This window comes from Tursiops truncatus, chromosome 2 (genome assembly GCF_011762595.2).
Source record: "Tursiops truncatus isolate mTurTru1 chromosome 2, mTurTru1.mat.Y, whole genome shotgun sequence".
Classification (NCBI taxonomy): Eukaryota; Metazoa; Chordata; class Mammalia; order Artiodactyla; family Delphinidae; genus Tursiops; species Tursiops truncatus.
The window spans coordinates 138,782,160-138,800,899 of NC_047035.1; the positions used below are offsets into that span (position 1 = coordinate 138,782,160).

The 18,740-nt window shown below is 43.8% G+C and overlaps 1 pseudogene; it reads left to right on the plus strand.

Annotated features, from left to right (window-relative positions):
* The first annotated feature begins 1,137 nt into the window (after window positions 1-1,137).
* LOC109551781 (heterogeneous nuclear ribonucleoprotein K pseudogene) lies at window positions 1,138-2,661 on the plus strand (annotated as a pseudogene).
* Window positions 2,662-18,740: the final 16,079 nt, after the last annotated feature.

The following is an 18,740-nucleotide window of genomic DNA, read 5'->3' on the forward strand; positions in this document are numbered from 1 at the left end:
GATAAAGATAAGTCAGATGACCTGGGATATATTGGGCCACACCTAATGGAAGTTCTTGGCTTAATTCTTACTTATGAACTTACTAATACTGCTAGCTATATATTTTTTTTATATTGCCTGTTTTACAAAATTGTTGTTTCTTACATTACCAAATGTGTGACTGAGCCTCTGATAAAATGATGATATATAGTTCCATATGAGATCAATAATTGTAAGAGTGTAACTCTAGATATGGGAAGAAGCAACAAGAGGGAATATTTTCCTGGACCATAAGAGATTAGTAAGACAGGTGGTCCAGAGAATTTCTGCTGCTTGTAAGGCCTAGTCCAATAATGGTACATTGAGTAGCCTATCAGCAAAATCTTCGCCAGACCTGGGAATGAGCATTCCTGGCACCATGGGACAAAATGGTCACGAAATGCCTCCCAAACCATGGTTAAATTTGTAACCACGAGGAGGCCCTGTCATCTACAAATTGGCACTTGCCATTGGCACTTGCCATGTGCCTCTACAAAGATTAAATCAGGAGCCGCTGCAGCTGCTGACCTTCAACACCCCCTGAAAGGAGTTTAGGGTGGAGATCAGGAATGAGGCACTCTGTGCTCTGGGAAAAACTGGCAGAACAAGCCTTCAGATAGTTAGATCTTTTCAGGAGAAGATTTTATGAGCCCAAACTCTTGTCTCTTCTCATACCCAGAGAAACACTAACATCATTAACAGTGACATCTGCTTTGGCTATTAAGGAGAGAATTACAATTAAAAGTCAAAATGGAGTAGCTGTGGTTCAGACATCCAAGGAAATAACTAGGTGACACTATGGGTGTGATTTTAGACAAGTTCTTGTATTGCCAAGAACTTGAGTTTTCTGAGCTGTGTCAGACTTGGGATGTCACCAGCTATTCTCAAAACAATGTCTGCTGGCAGCTGATAACTGCAACCTTATTTTTTAAAGGTCTTCTCTTGTAACTATTACTCCTCCAACTACTTCTAACTGGGTTTGTTACACCTACATCACGGCCATGCCCAGAAATTCTGATTTAATTGGTCTGGAGTACGGCTCAGGCATCCCATTTTCAAAAGCTCCATCCCTGGGACTTCCCTGGTGGTCCAGTGGTTGAGAATCCACCTTCCGATAGGGACGGTAGCCTTGCCCGGTTACTGCAGCACTAGGGTGTCAGTTGGTCCCACCCAGAACACTTCAGTTCTGCCCTGCAAGGATATATTTAATAACTGATTGGTGTGTCCCTTTAATACAAGAAAATGGAAACTGAACAACCAGAGGAAACCCTTCCCAACACCGAAACCAGTGGCGGATTTGATAAACGCCCTGCTAAAGATACGAAGAGGAACAAGTTTTTAAAAGATCTAGAAACACTGATGAGATGGTTGAATTACTCATTCTGCTGCAGAGCAAGAATGCTGGGGCAGTGATTGGAAAAGGAAGCAAGAATATTAAGGCTCTCCGTACAGACTACAATGCCAGTGTTTCAGCCCCAGACAGCAGTGGCCCCGAGCGCATACTGAACAGTGCTAATATTGAAACAATTGGAGAAATTCTGAAGAAAATCATCCCTACCTTGGAAGAGGGCCTGCAGTTGCCATCACCAACTGCAACCAGCCAGCTCCCGCTCGAATCTGATGCTGTGGAATGCTTAAATTACCAACACTGTAAAGGAAGCGACTTTGACTGTGAGTTGAGACTGTTGATTCATCAGAGTCTGGCTGGAGGAATTATTGGCGTCAAAGGTGCTAAAATCAAAGAACTTCGAGAGACCACTCAGACAACAATCAAGCTTTTCCAGGAACGTTGTCCTCAACCCACTGACAGATTCGTTCTTATTGGAGGAAAACCTGATAGGGTTGTAGAGTGCATAAAGATCATCCTTGATCTTATATCAGAGTCTCCCATCAAAGGACATGCTCAGCCTTATGATCCCAAATTTTACGACGAAATCTATGATTATGGTGGTTTTACAATGATGGTCGATGACCGCTGTGGACGTCCCATGGGATTTCCCATGCGGGGAAGAGGTGGTTTTGACAGAATGCCTCCTGGTCGGCCTGGGCGTCCCATGCCTCCATCCAGAAGAGATTGTGATGATAGGAGCCTGTCCAGGACCTCCTCCACCTCCTCCTGGACGAGGGGGTCTGGGTGGTGGCAGAGCTCGGAATCTTCCTCTTCCTCCACCACCACCACCTAGAGGAGGAGATCTAATGGCCTATGACAGAAGAGGGAGACCTGGAGACCGTTATGATGGCATGGTTGGTTTCAGTGCTGATGAAACCTGGGACTCTGCAATAGATGCATGGAGCCCATCAGAGTGGCAGATGGCTTATGAACCACAGGGTAGCTCTGGATGTGATTATTCCTATGCTGGAGGTCGTGGCTCATATGGTGATCTTGGCAGACCTATTATTACTACACAAGTAACTATTCCCAAAGATTTGGCTGGATCGATTATTGGCAAAGGTGGTCAGCAGATGAAACAAATCCGTCATGAGTCAGGAGCTTCAATCAAAATTGATGAGCCTTTAGAAGGGTCCGAAGATCAGGTCATTACCGTTACAGGAACACAGGACCAGATACGGAATGCACAGTATTTGCTGCAGAACAGTGTGAAGCAGTATTCTGGAAAATTTTTCTAAGACTAATGAAGAACTGAAGGAGTCCTGCATCTTTTTTTTTTTTTAAATCTGCTTCCGTTTAAAAAGCCAACATTCCTCTACCTTGTAGGTGTTCTGAATTTGAGGTGTAGTGAAATCTTTGCTGTTCACCAGATGAAATGTTTTAGTTCCTTACAAACAGGGTTGGGAGTTGGGGGAGGGTATGCAAAAACTAACACTGAAATTTTGAAACAGCGGCAGAGTGAATTTTAATTTTTGTTCATTGTTGGTGGTTTAAAAAAAGTCCCCCCGTCTAATTATTGTGAACACTTTGCTTTGTGGTCGCTGTAACATCTGGAGGGGTGGGACAGGGAGGAAAAGTAACAATAGTCCATATGTCCCTGGCATCTATTCAGAGCGGTGTGCAGAATGTGATGCTTTTTTGTAAGAAATGTTTTATGATTTTTTAAATAAAGTTAGTGAACCTAAAAAAAAAAAAAAAAGAATCTGCCTTCCACTGCAGGGGACACGGGTTTGATCCCTGGTTGAGAGACTAAGATCCTACATGCTGGGGCAACTAAGCCCATGTGCCACAACTAGAGAGAAGCCTGCGTGCCACAATAAAGATCCCACGTGCTGCAACTAAGACCCGACGCAGCCAAATAAATAAATAAATATTTAAAAAAAAACCAAAACAAAAAAAACTCCATCTCTGATTCTAGTGTACTTCCAAATTGTACCCTGGAATTCCCTCCCCCTTCCTGCTTCAGCCTGAGAGTTCCTCCTCTCTCCCCTAGGTATTAGTTTCACCTTGGTTTTCTCTTCCCTCTCTGGGCTGAAAAGTCAGTGAGACTTCTTCCTGAAATAGCAGGAGACAGGTTTGCTCGTATTTCTAGTTAAAGACAAAAAAATTATATGTATATATACCTGTCACATATCCAACGTTGCAGGGCATGGGATAGATTTAGTCATACACCTCTAGAAGAAAAGGATCTTGGAGAGCATCTGGTCCAGCCACACTCTCTAGTTGAGGAAACTGAGGCCCAGAAAGAGGATGTGACTAGTCCAAGGTCACACAACGAATGAGGCACAGACCCAGAGACAAAACCCTAGTCTTCTGGTTCCAAGCCATGGTCCTTCCCTTCCCCGCCCCACCTTCACTCTGACTCTGTTCCCTGGGGTGGAAAGTAGAAGACTCCAGGGAAGGATCTGGCTCTTTAAAACCATCTTCCATTTCCAGGCAGAAGGGGGCCTGTTCAGTGAGCAAGAGCCAAACCCCCTGGAGGTGACCTTGGGGGAGGGGAGGGTGCTCTCCAGAGAGATTCTGATGGCTCAAGATAAAGGAGATCTGCAGGGGGAGGGGAGCCAGTCAGCTGAGACTATCACGTGGAAAGCAGAAAGCAGTGAGGCCTGCTTCTAACCACCTACTCACCACCCTGGGTAGGAGGCGGGTGGGGAGAGAAGGGGGGGGTGGGAGGGAGAGCTGGTGGGGAGGGGAGGAAGAGGCACGGTGCCAGGACTTGCTGATAAAGAGCCCCCTCCCTACTGCAGAGGCCCTGGGCTGACAGAGGCCTGGAATCTGGGTGAGGGTGAGCTAGGTCGGTGCCCCTCTTCACCCACCCCTAACACCTGCAGATCCTTCCCTCCCCTAAAGGGGTGAGTTGAGGGAGGAGATGTGGGCAGGAGGGAACTCGGCCTGGCTGCCAAGCGGCGAGGTTGGGATAGGGCAGCAGTGCGGTGTCCCGAAAATCACACACAGCATTTGGAATCACGCAGGCGCAGATTCAAATCCCAAATCTGCCACTTCTTTCAACCGCGTGACCCGGAGCAAGTCTCTGAGCTAGGTTCCCTCATAAAATGGGGATAACAATGCCTGGTCCTTGAGAGGATTCTGATACCGTACACGTTCATGTACGGTACAGGTGGGGCTCAGAAAATGGAAGGCAGTAGGAGGAAGGGTGGCAGCTGCCTAGGTTCAAATCCCAGCTCCACCCCTTTTCACCTGGCACAGGACTGCCTGGTGCCTATTTCCTCTAATAGAAAGTGGGATGGCTGTAGCATCTACCTGATAGGAGTAAGTGAATTCATAGGCAGATGTGAAAGGCTGAGGACTCGGGGGCCTGGCTCAGTGGGTGCTCCAAAGTGTCAGCTTAATTTTGCCACTGCTGTTGCTCTGTGGTGGGCACAGCCAGCCTGTTGTGCCCCTCAGAGACTCTGGACAAGTGCTAGGCCTAGGAGGTTTTCCTATCAATAGAAACATTTATATCACCTGGGAAAAAGATGTTTGGCCTCAAAATATGAAAGGAAAAGTGCAAAACCAAAAACTAGTGAATGCCTTGTGAAGTGTCTACAAAACACTGTTATTTTAACTTCCTTAACTGTCTTTGCAAACATTTAATAACATTTGAAATCCATTTATACGTTAGATGTTTTCATTCTACAAGAATCTAAGTGATGACGACTAAGAATCAGAACCAATCAGAATGTAAGTAACTTGTAACCAGATAACTTCAAATGCAAAATTGTAAAAATTATTTTCGTAAATCACTGTGATAGAGCTGAAAATGCAAACATTTTCAATCTGTTTCAGAAATATATATAAAGTTTAAGGAAATCAGTAGGAACAATACACTCAAAATTCAGGATGGTAGTTTCCTCTGTAGGGAGGGGAGGGTAGCAGAGAGAGGTACACAGGATATTTCAACTATCCTGGGAACATTTTATTGCTTAAGCTGGTGGTGAGTACCACAGGTTTTTATTATATTATTCTTTATTTTATTTATGAAAAATGTAATAAAATTTTACAATATATTTTTGTAGCAGAAAGAAGAGAAAGAAATGTCCCCACATCATTTCAAATGATTTTAGGGCAACTTATATTTAATGTGAAATGTGGAGGCATTTTAATATGCTGTACATAATGTAAGGCAGGGCTAGCAAAAGTGCAAGGCCCTGCCTCTACCAATGGTCCTCCAGGCCCCAGACCTCTTACCTGGGAATCAGGTGCTCACTGTGGACCCTGAAGAACCCAGCAGGGATTCAGTTTCTTTATTAAGCATATATCTGTCTATGAAGTACAGATAAGTATATTTCTCCCTATGTACTAATTAGGGAGGTCAGATACATGGAGTTGTGAGAAAGCCAGAGAGTTGCAGAAAAGTAGGAATCACGTGTAGGACTGGAGGTCTGAGCAGGCCTGGTGGTCCCCCCTACAAGCAGGTCTAAAGTGGATCCATCTGTGTGTGACAAGGTGCTGGCTCAGCCAAATGGCCTGAGAGGACAGCCTCCTTCACTTCTAGGGAGAGGGAGTGTCTGCCTGACCCCTGACAGTTATAGAGAGATGCTGATAGGCATGTAGAGTAAAGAGCAAACTGTGAGACTTCGAGGCCAGGCCTTGATGGACAGGGAGTCAGAGAGGGGAGGAATGCAGAGTGGGGAAGGGACTCAGTGTTGAAAGAGGGAGAGAAGGGGGTTGTTTATTATCTGCGGTGTAAGCTGGACTCCACATAGGGTCACCAGGCCCCACCCGGAACCCCGCTTGTTGGAGCTCCCAGGAAAAGGAAAAGATCTTAAATAAGAATCTGGGAAAGATGCCAACTGTCCTCTGGGTCATTCCTCTGGGATGGATTTGATTTGGGGCCTTGTTTGCCTTGAGATTAGGAGCCAGGGTCCAAGGAAGAGGTTAGCCAGCACCTGATCCACTTTGGTTATCCTGGATGTGAAAAAGCAAGGTACATTGGTCTCTGTTCCAGCTCCTGACACAGGGCAACCTGAGTGTAAAACAAACAAACAAACAAAAAACACCCTTGTAAAAAAGTGATAAGAGCATTAGGAGCATCTTTTGGTCTAATATTTGGTCCTTGACCTGGTCCCTGACACAGGGCTCCTAAATCCCTTGGAATTTTCTAGGTGATAGGAATGTCTTTTGTTCTAGTGAGGTGAATCTGGGTGGGCTGTTGATGGGGGCTGGTCACCAGAGAGATCAAGCCATGATTAGAAGCTTGGAATTTTCAGCCATGCTCCGCATTCTCTAGAGAGGGGAGAGGGGCTGGAAAGGGAGTCAATAATTAATCATGCCCATGTGAGGAAGCGTCCATAGAATCCCAGTAGTGTGGGGTTTAGGGAGCTTGTAGGTTGGTAAACACATCCATGTACTGGGAGGCTGACATTCTCCAGCTCCACAGGGAGGGAAAATCCTGTGCTCCAGAGAACTCTACTTAATGCTCTGTAGTGACCTAAATGGGAAGGAAATCCAAAAAAGAGTGGATATATGTATACATACAGCTGATTCACTTTGCTATACAGCAGAAATTAACACAACATTGTAAAGCAACTATACTCCAATAAAAATTAAAACAACAACAACAACACAAAAAACCCAAAGAAAATCCTGTGCTCAGGACCCTTCCAGGCCTCGCCCTGTGTATCTCTTCATCTGGCTGTTTATTTGCATCCTTCATCATAGCCTTTAATAAACTGGGAAACGTAAGTGTTTCCCTGAGTTCTGTGAGCTGCTCTAGCAAGTCATCAGATCCAAGGGGGAGGAGGTTGTGGGAACTTTTGATTTGTAGCCAAGTTGGACAGAAGTTGTGCATAACTTGGGCACCTACTATGTGCCATTGGCATCTGAAGTGGGGGGCCAGTCTCATGGGACTGAGCCCTTAACCTATGGGATCTGACACTCTCTCCAGGTAGATAGTGTCAGAACTGAGTTAAATTGTAGGACACCCAGCTGGTGTCACAGAGAATTGCTTATTGGGGGAAAAAACCCACACAACTGGTGTCAGAAGTATTCTGAGTGTGGTAGTGGTGTGAAAGGAAAGGAGGAACACAGGAGGTGGACTGAGGTTTTCTCTATTTAAAAGGTTTCCCACGAAACTCTTGTAATCAACCAGCAATGGGAAAGAGGGCTAGTGGTGCAGGCTCAAGGCTGGACTCTGGTGCAGGCTGAAGGCTGGACTCCAGTGCAGCCTCAAATGGGGCAGGAAGCCCAGAGCCTTGGCTAATGACAGGCCACCAGTAAATTAAACCCTGTGGGAATTGTCTTGATTCATGGCACATACAGTCCCTGTCGTCAAGGGTCTAAAGGCCACTGGAGAGAGAAGGTCAGCAAATAGACAACAAAGAATGTAAATACACCGATTACCTTAATTTACTGAAAAGCTATAGGAAACATCATTCTTAGTGGGGAAAATAGGAAGCATCCTTTTTAAAATCCAGATGAGGACAAGGCCCTCTATCATCCTTTCTATTTAGCATTATTCCAGAGGTCACAGTCAGGTCATAAAACGAATGGAAGGATAAGGATTGGAGAGGAGGAAATAAAACTATCCTTGCAAATTATGCAATTGTCTGCATGGAAAGCCAAAAGATGAATCTACAAACAAGTTGTTAGAAATAATAAGAGAATTTAGCAAGATGGCTGACTACAAGATCAATAATAAATACATTGTACATTATAATAATAATGGCTAACTTTTATTGAATTAACTATTTCCGGGTGCCACATGCTTTATATTTACTCTGCGCTAAGTGCTTTCTATGGACTGGCTTGAGTCCTTAGAACAACCCTCACTTTAAGAATGAAGAAACTGAGGGTCAGAGAGGTCAAGTGAATTTATCATAGCAACACAGCTGTTGTGGGGTGGAGGCTGGACCGACTCTTGAACTCTCCCTTAACCACGACCACTACCCTACATACTCAAGTGTGCAAATCTCTGACGTCCAGGGTGGGACTCAAGATCTAGGGCCCTTCTCCCATTCTCCATACATCATGAAAATTTTCACGTGTGAACAGAGAGAAAGAGAGAGAGGAGGAAAGCCCCAGTAAGAACTGAAATTGAATTCCCCTCCAGCCTATTGGAGTCAGACTTAAGCTGATTTAAAGAAAATAAGGAAGTGTGGTGTTTCTTGCACACCTGTGTTGTAGCTCAAAGTCTCGCATGCAATTCACCTCTTACCTTATTTAATTCTCAAAAGATCTGTGCCTCCATTTTACCAATGAGGAAAGTGAAGCTCCTAGAAATTCAGAGACTTTTTCAAATTCACAGAGCTGGGAAGTGGCACAGCCAGCATTCAATCCTGAGCATGCCCTCCTAACCTCACGGCTCTCTAGACTTTTCCAAGGAACTAGAGGGAAAGGCAGGCAGGTTCACAGCATCCCTAAAGCATGTGAGACATGAGTGTGGGGAAGACAGGCTGGGAAGGGAGCAGTTAGTTAAGGAGGGGCAGAGACAGCTTCCTGGAAAAGGTGGCCTTCAAGCTGAGTTTTCAGCAAGGAGCAGGAATGAGTCAGGGAAAAAGGATGGGGAAGAAAGGTACAAAGTCCCAGAGAAGAGAGTAAAACGGCAGATTCTGTCAACAGCTAAGAGTTCAGATAAGAGAAGAACTGACTGAGGATGAGCCTTTTATAGTCACCAGTAACCACTGACACAACCAACCAGTAAGACCCCTTGGAGGGACTTCCCTGGTGGTTTAGTGGTTAAGACTCCATGCTCCCAATGCTGGGGGCATGAGTTCAATCCCTGGGCAGCAAGATCCTGCATGCTGCATGGCGAGGCCAAAAAAAAAGACCCCTTGGAGAGCAGCAGCACAGTGCGGACCTTGCCCGGCATTGCCCCTCTAGGCAGTGCAAGTGGATGGCGGGAGCTTGGCCTGGTGTCAGCTCTCAGCAGTCCCAATTCTTCAGGTTCCCCTCCCATCCCTTCAATTCTCAGGGCTGCCTGGCCCTGGCTCTCTCCTGAAGAGAAAAAGTTTGCTAACCCCTGATTTAAACCATTTACTGTTGAAAAAATTTGTTTTGAATTATGGAAAATTTCAAACATTAAATATAAAGGAAAGAATTGTATAATAACCACCTATATTCTTGTGACCTAAATTCAATCATTTTAACATCTTGTCATACTTGTTTCATTTATATGTGTTTGTTGAACTATCTTAAAATAAATAACAGACATCATGATACTTCAATATTAAATACTTCAGCATGTATCTCTTTTTTAAAAAAGCATTCTCCTAAATAACTCAATATCATTATCACACCCACGAAAAATAACAATAATCCCTTAATCCTGGCTAATACCGAGTGCATTAAAATTTCTCCAATTGACTCTAAAATACTTTTTTTTTTTTTTTTTTTGCGGTACGCGGGCCTCTCACTGCTGTGGCCTCTCCCGCTGCGGAGCACAGGCTCCGGACGCGCAGGCCCAGCGGCCATGGCCCACGGGCCCAGCCGCTCCGCGGCATGTGGGATCCTCCCGGACCGGGTCACGAACCCATGTCCCCTGCATCGGCAGGGGGACTCCCAACCACTGCGCCACCAGGGAAGCCCTAAAATACATTTTATAGCTACATTTTCAAACCGGGATCCAGTCAAGGAACACACAATACATTTGGTTATTTTATCTCTTATCTTTAATCTAGGATTGTTCCTCCCCTCCCTCACCTCGCTTCTTTTTTTTTTTTTACATTGATTTTTGATGAAACCAAAGAATGATCTTGTAGTATGTTCCACATTCTGGATTTGTCTATTTCTTCATGGTCATCCACTGAATATTTTATTTCAATTATTATACGTTGATTTGGTTCTTTTTCAAATCTGCTTCATCAGTCTTTATAGTGATCTCTACGGTGGTGGAAATCCTATATAATAGTATTGTGATGTTCAGTGATGTCACACTGGTAGCCTGAAATCAGCCATGGTGGGAGTATTTACACCTGAAAATAAGCAAATGCTACAAATGAAGGCTTGGTTTAATGTTTTATTGTCTAACCTTAAGAAACTGATGGAAAATGTTAATAATTTAAACTTAAAAGTGTGTTGTGTCTGTAGCCATTACATTGAGAATAGCACAGAAAAACTGAGGAAATATTCTTCCACTATTCAAAATTATTATCTGATTTAGCAAAGAAGTAGCTTACATTACTGACTAACAAAGGAAGTGCCAGTGTATGTCTTTGTTGTTTCATCTTATCTTCCTCCTTAACATAAATAAAAGTGTTAGCCAACATTCACTTCAGAACTGCAGTGAATTGCAACCATAGGTTGGCTATGGATACAAGAGTTTGGCAAAAATCATCAAGTGTTTTGTGTGAATCAGTTTTCTATATAGAATTTACAATAAGGAGTATTGTATATTTTATTATTATTTGTAAATTGGTTCCATACATCCTTTATGTCAGTAAAATTTATGTACATATATCTGCATGCATTTTTCCCATATCACTGGATGGAACCTGAGATTTGTCTTTGATCTCTCACCTGGGGCAGCCATCAAAGTACAAGCTCACAGTATCCAGTGTCCAGCAGAAAGCCTGAGAGTAGCAGCTGGCCTTGGAGCTCCTTTACCCCCAGTTTTGAGATCTGTGCATTACTCATTTTTGTATCAGTTCAGTGATACATTTTAAAAGATATTTTGGGGACTTCCCTGGTGGTCCAGTGGTTGAGAATCTGCCTGCCAATGCAGGGGACACGGGTTCAAGCCCTGGTCTGGGAAGATCCCACATGCCACGGAGCAACTGGGCCCACGAGCCACAACTACTGAGCCTGCGCATCTGGAGCTTGTGCTCCGCAACAAGAGAGGCCGCGACAGTAAGAGGCCCGTGCACCGCAATGAAGAGTGGCCCCCGCTCGCCACAACTACAGAAACGAAGACCCAACACAGCCAAAAATAAATAAATAAATATTTTTTAAAAAGGCAGATGCTTGCTTTAAAAATAAATAAATAAATGACCAAAGAGAAAAAAAATTTTAAAAAAAAAGAAGAAAGGTGAAATAAAACCATTTCAAACAAATAAAAACAGAGTGTGCTGACAAAAAAAATTCACTAAAGGAAACTTAAAGAATGTACTTCAGATATCCTGGATAGAAGAACTGAAATAAAATTTAAAAAAGGAATGGTGAGCAAAGATGTTAACAAATATGTATATAAAAATATTAACTACTGTGAGATTTGTGTGTGTGTGACAAGGGAAACAGGCTACAGTGCTGGATGAGAATACCAAATAAATTAAGAGAGTGTGATTGGAATGAAAGAATTCTAAGATCCTTATGTATTTGGAAAGAATGCACAGATACTGATTGAACTTTAGACTTCACTATGTTAGGTATGCATGTTAAAGAAAATGCCACAGGGACTTCCCTGGTGGCGCAGTGGATAAGACTCTGTGCTCCTAATGCGGAGGGCCTGTATGCGATCCCTGGTCAGGGAACTACATCCCACATGCATGCCGCAACTAAGAGTTTGCATGCCACAACTAAGGAGCCTGTGTGCTGCAACTAAGTAGCCAGCAAGCCGCAACTAAGGAGTCCTGGAGCCACAACAAAGGAGACTACTTGCTGCAACTAAGACATGATGCAACAAAATAAATAAATATTAAAAAGAGAAAAGAAAATGCTACAAGCAGAAAATAGAATAGTGGTTTCCAGGGGCTGGGAGAGAGGAGAATGGAGATAATAATGTATCCATTATTATTTAATGGGTACAGAGTTTCACTTTGGGAAGATGAAGTTCTGAAGATAGATGGTGGTAATGGTTGCACAGCAGCTTGAGTGCACTTAACACCACTGAATTGTACACTTAAAAATGGTTAAAATGTTAAATGTAAATTTAACGTTATATATATTTCACCACAGTGAAAAGAAGAAAGAAGCAGCTAGGGTAATCACCAAAAGAACAGACATAAAGCACGTAAGTTGCAAACAAGTAGGAGGGTGGGAACAATGGAATGAAAAAATCTTTAAAAATCAGAAGAAAACAAAGAAAGGAGGTAAAGCTCAGAGGCAGGCACAACTCAATACTGTATTGTTTAAGAAACATGTATAAGTGGTTCAAATATACAGAACATCAGGGGAATGGATAAACCAGAATCAGGATAATGAGGAGGAGGAGGTGTGGAATCAAGGAGGGACACACAGTGGCTTCTAAGGCATTGGTCAAATGTTATTTTTTAGCTGGGTGATGAGTATATAGATATTCATTCTATTATTTTTCTTTAAAATAGTTCAATTTTAATAATATTTTGTATGTATAAAATATTTTATCATTATAATTACAATTATAACTTTTTTCAAGAAAGAAGGAAAAGGTAGTTGTAAAGGCAGATTAAAAATGGGACTCTGCAAAGGACTGGGGGTGAGCCATCCTGGGCGCCCTTCTTCAGCATCAAGTTCTGCAACTGGAGGACAATTTAAATGCAGCCTAGTTTGCTGTCCTGTCCCCTTTGGTTCTCCATAGATGGGGACAGTGTCTTCTCTACTCTCTGACCCTACAGTTCCTTCCCTGTAGTTTAGGTGGGGCCATTGCACACCCCCCCGCCACTAGTTTGTTTTTTCTCCCTCTCCCATTTTTCATTTGTCTTTTATGATTCCCAACAGCAGGCCAACATCCTGCAAGTGTTTGTTCAAGGTCAGTTCTGTCTGGTGACCTCTGCCTTCCCTTGGTCTTTAGTGGTTTCCCAGTCTCTTGTGGGATTAGGAAAGAGTTAGGCAGCTCAGACTCTCTCCATCTGTCCTGTATTCTTTGCGTGCAGTGTAACTCTGGTGTGTGGATATGGACAATAGGGAAGAAAATATATCTAATAATTACAATGAACATTCATTTAATCTGTATAAGCACTCTGCATGCATTATCTCATTTAACCCTCATAGCAACTCCATGAGCTGAGTAGTAGTATTATTCCTAATTTACAGATAAGGACACTAAGACTCAAAGAGGTTAAGTGAGGCTGCACATGTGGTCAGAGGAGAGCTAAGCAGTCTTACCAATACATCAGGCTCCTCTGGCTCCTCATGTGTGCTTGTCCAGGGAACTGAACACACAGAGAGCCACTGAAAACCCTTGAGGATCATAAGAAGAGACCCCTCATGTTCACAGAAAGCCTAGAGAAATGGCCTCATCCTCCAGACATTCTCAGAGTAAAAAGCCCTCCCAGAAATTAGGGTACAATTCTACAAATGCAGTTCCCACTCTGCTTCTTACACTTATGAGTAAATAGTAGAGAGTACGTGAAGGAGATGATATGACTTTGGGCAAGTCACTTAACCTCTCTGTGCCTCGTTTATTTATTTATTTTAATATTTTAAAAATTTATTTATTTTTATTTATTATTATTATTTTTTTTGGCTGTGCTGGGTCTTCGTTGCTGCGTGTGGGCTTTCTCTAGTTGAGGTGAGCAGGGGCTACCCTTCATTGTGGTGCACAGGCTTCTCATTGCAGTGGCTTCTCTTGTTGCAGAGCACGGGCTCTAGGCATGTGGGCTTCAGTAGTTGTGGCACGCGGGCTCAGTAGTTGTGGCACATGGGCTTAGTTGCTCTGTGGCATGTGGGGTCTTCCCAGACCAGCGCTTGAACCCTGCATTGTCAGGCGGATTCTTAACCACTGCACCACCAGGGAAGCCCCTATTTATTTCTTTTAATATTTATTTATTTATTTAGACCGTGCTGGGTCTTAGTTGCGGCACGCGGGATCTTCGTTGTGGCATGTGGGATCTTTAGTTGCAGCAGGCGGGATCTTTTAGTTGTGGCATGCAGACTTCTTAGTCGCAGCATGTGAACTCTTAGTTGTGGCATGCATGCGGGATCTAGTTCCCTGACCAGGGAACGGACCCAGGTCGCCTGCATTGGGAGCACAGAGTCTTACCCAGTGGACCACCAGGGAAGTCCCTGTGCCTCATTTAAATGGAGATTATAATGGTGCTTACCTCACAGAGTTATGAAAATGAAATGTTAATATATATGTGGTTCTTAGGACAGTGCTTGGCACAGAGTAAGCACTAACTGTTGGCTATTATTACATTATTATTATCTGCAGCCCAAGTCATCCAGTGACTCCTCCTGAGTTTCGGTATGGCTGAGTGGTAGATTGTCTCCACATGTGTCTTGGAGTTAAGTTCCTGCTTCCAGTCCCAGAGTAAGGCAGGAAGGTGGGCAGACCCAGGTGGTTACCGAAGAGGTTGGTCTGGGTGAGCTGAAAATGCAGTGACATCAGCAGGTGGTGAAAATCTCCCCCTTTCACTCATTGTGTGCTATGAGGGCACGCGTGGGTGGATGGCTGGGGCCCAGGATGTGTGTGGGTTTCATTCCCACAGTGGTTTCAGGAGAGTTGAGTCAGAGAGCATTTTTTAAATATGGCTGCTATAAATGATTTGACTAATTGATCTGGATAATTCTACATACTCTTTCTCAATATTCTGAATTTATGGCTGTGGTTTTCTTTTCTTTTTCTTCTCTCTTCTCCCCCATATCCACTGAACTTGGCCTCTGGGGATTATGGGGATCGCAGGATCATAGTGTGATCAAGGGATCAAGGTGATACTAACCATTGAGCTCTGGGATCATCCGAAAGAAGTATTCATCCTAGGAGATCCTTAAATGTCAAACTGGCCCAAGGGAAAATCTGCTAGGCTGGCTTGACAAGTTTAGTTCTCATTTCTCTGATCTGATTAGTGAGACTAACTCTTTCAAGGCAAGAAACATGAAGTTAATTGCCAAGGTAGACAGGACAATGCTCTTTTTGGAACCTTCAACAACACACAGTGACTCTCTCACTCAGCACCTCTCTTGCTGATGCCTCCCCAGCACCCTGGGGCTTCACATCTCATTGGGGGGATGACTCCCAAAATGACCCAGGGTTTGGGGAAGTGGAGGGCTTGGGTGAAAAGGGCTCTGACTTCATCCCAGGCAACGTTATCTCCTTCCATCTTCAGTCACAGGACTGAAAGAGAGAAAGTGGCAAATCACTCTGGATTCTTGGTTGCAAATGATAGAACCCAATCTGGCGAGCTTAAGCAGAAAAGGCTTAAGGTACTTCTAAGAGTCTCTATGAGGGCATGAAGCCAGGCTTGGCAGCTGTGACAAGGCAGAGCTGCTGTAAGGAGACACCACTGCTGCCCTGACTGAGTGTGGACCAGGTGCGATCCCTGGCAAGACCGATGCTGGGCTCACACTCCGCTACTGCTACCTCTGGCAGCTGGGCACTTCCGCCCGCCTCCACCCTCGCCAAACTGGGTGGGGCTTAATTCCCAAATCCAGGCTCTGAGGTTGCATCTGATTGGTGGACATCAGGTCACATGTCTGGGCCCTAACTGCAAAGGAAGCTGGGAAAGTGCATTTCGGGTTTCTGCTTTACCAGGTTCGCAGAATAAAACGGTTGAGGACATCCTAAAGGAGATTGGTTGCGGGTGCCAAGAGGAATGACCGATGTTAACATATAATCAACAACTTAAAAATCACATGACTAAGACCCCCTCAGAACCAACCATACTACCTTGACAGAGACCTTTGGGCCGTGACCTGCTGCGTGGGTGTAAACCCACCCTACACGCCCTCAAGTTCTTACTCTGCCCCTGGGAGTCTACAGCATAAGGGTGGACCCCCCTCCTCATCAGGGGCCTTCATTCCCTATGTATCCCAGAAGCATTGGTTTAATTGTTGCTTTTGTTTGGGCCTTTTTAGGCAAACTCAATTGACTTCAAGTGCCAGGCAGGTAAATAAGTGGGTGAAGTGAGCAGAGGGGAGGGCATACTTGGGACAGGAGAGGAACCTAAAGAACAGCCACTGCTCAGGGCCAGATGTTTCCATCTGGAAATATGGACCCTGTGGCCCAGATACTGTGAAGTTTCCAGAGAAGCCAGAAATTTGGATTTCTTTACATGATATCTCCAGATTTTTTAAATGTTTGATTAAATACTCTTGATTATTAAAATTATTTTATTGTGAAAAACTTCAAATATACAGAAAAAGAGTGATAGTATAATAATCATCCACATGCAAATTCACTCATCACTCAGATTTAATGCTTTTGACGTTTTGTCATATTTGTTTCATCTATTATTTTTCTGCTTAAGTATTTTAAAGTAACAAAATCAAAAAAGCTAATAAAATATTTTCATCCTTAAATACTTCAATAGGTTTCTGTTTAAAACATATTTTCCTGAATAGCTGCAATAATACTTAAGAAAATGAACAAATACCTTGTCTTTACTCAAATTTCTTTTACTCCCCCAAAATGACTTCTTTAGATGGGTTGTTCAAACCAGAATCCAATAGAGGACCAAGAATTGGATTTGGTTGTTACATGTCTTAAGTATCTTTAATCTAGAAGAAACACTGGTCTGTTCTGTTATTTTTGTGTGTTTCTACTGACAGTGGCTTGAAGAAGCCACACCAGCGTCTTGTTGACTGTCCTGTCTAGATATGTGTTGTTTCCTTGTGATGTCACTTCAATTGTTCCTTTATTCCCTGCACTTTCTGAAAACTGGAAGTTAAAGGCTTGATTAAATTTGGCAGGAATATATCCAGGTGTTGCTGACTCTGCCTAATTCATCACCCCAGAAAGCATGGGATGATGTCCTACTAGTGGTGATGCTAGATGAAGAACTAGGTTAAGATGATCCCTCCCATTGTAACTTTATATTTTCTTCTTTAGACTGATCATTTCCCCCAAGAAAGCGTTTACCTAATGATTTTAGCATCCATTGATGTTCCTTGCCTGAATCAATTGTTTCATTAGGGATTGCAAAAGAGTGTTTTTCTGATGCTATAATTTCTTTGACATTTATTAGCTGGCATTCTTCTGTAAATAAAAACTTTTGTAATTAGCTGGGACTATTCGCTTATCCTGAAATGGGAATTATTGGTTCCTACCGGAAGGCATTGTCAGGAACCACATCACAGGCTTCCAAGAGGTTATCTCTGGGTGATTATTTCAGTTTATTCAATTTGTTTATGTAAATTTTCTATGATAAGTGAGTATCACTTTTTTTTTAAGTTTAATTTTTTTAATTAATTAATTAATTTATTTATTTTGGGCTACATTGGGTCTTCGTTGCTGCGCGTGGGCTTTCTCTAGTTGCGGCGAGCGGGGGCTACTCTTCGTTGTGGTGCTCAGACTTCTCATTGAGGTAGCTTCTCTTGCTGCAGAGCACGGGCTCTAGGCGCACGCGCTTCAGTAGTTGTGACATGCTGGCTCAGTAGTTGTGGCTTGCAGGCTCTAGAGCACATGGCCTTAGTTGCTCCGAGGCATGTGGGATCTTCCCTGACCAGAGCTCGAACCCATGTGCTCTGCATTGGCAGGCAGATTCTTAACCATTGTTCCACCAGGGAAGTCCCGAGCACCACATTTTTTTAAATTAATTAATTAATTATATTTATTTATTTATTTTTGTCCGCTTTGGGTCTTCGTTGCTGCGTGCAGGCTTTCTCTAGTTGCGGTGAGCAGGGGCTACTCTTTGTTGCGGTGCGCAGGCTTCTCATTGTGGTGGCTTCTCTTGTTGCAAAGCATGGGCTCTTGATGCGTGGGCTTCAGTAGTTGTGGCATGCGGGCTCAGTAGTTGTGGCTCATGGGCTCTAGGGCGGAGGCTCAGTAATTGTGGCGCACGGGCTTAGTTGCTCCACGGCATGTGCGATCTTCCCAGACCAGGGCTTGAACCCGCGTCCCCTGCATTGGCAGGCAGATTCTTAACCACTGCGCCACCAGGGAAGTCCCTGAGTATCACTTTTTAATAAGAAATAATATTTAAGAAATGAAATCAGGATAAACACACAAGCATACTCAAAGAGTAGCCATACTAGGTAAGCAAACAAGAACCGGGCTGACCCAGGACCATGCCTTTAAGGTCAGAGATGCTTAGACAAGAGAACACCAGCCTTGTAGGTACCTGCAGGGATGTTACACATCTACTCATCAACTCTGACTCTCACAGTATTCACTGTCATCCTCACCACTCACAGTTACCACACTAATCACAGGGTGGGGAGGGGCAGGATGGGGTGACCAGGACAGGATGCCACAGGCCCTTAGCTGAAAGAGTCAAGTCATCTTTGTCTTTGTCTTTGAGAGCATTTAGATTGTCTGGCCCTTCCCAGCCAGCCGTATCCCACTCCACCCCTGCCAGTTCTGGCAAAAACAACACAGGCTGGTGCCCTTGCTGTCAGGTCAACTGAGCAGTCACCCAACCTGGTAGTCAAAGCCAGCAGGCCACGGGGCAGGATGGTGCCCCAGTGACATGTGGTTTTCAGCATGTAAGTCTGGCACATCTTTTGTTAAATTTATCCTTAAGTATTTTCTGTTTTTGTTGTTGTTTTGCTGTAAATTGGTTTGCTTTTCCAATTTCACTTTTCAGTTATCGACTGCTAA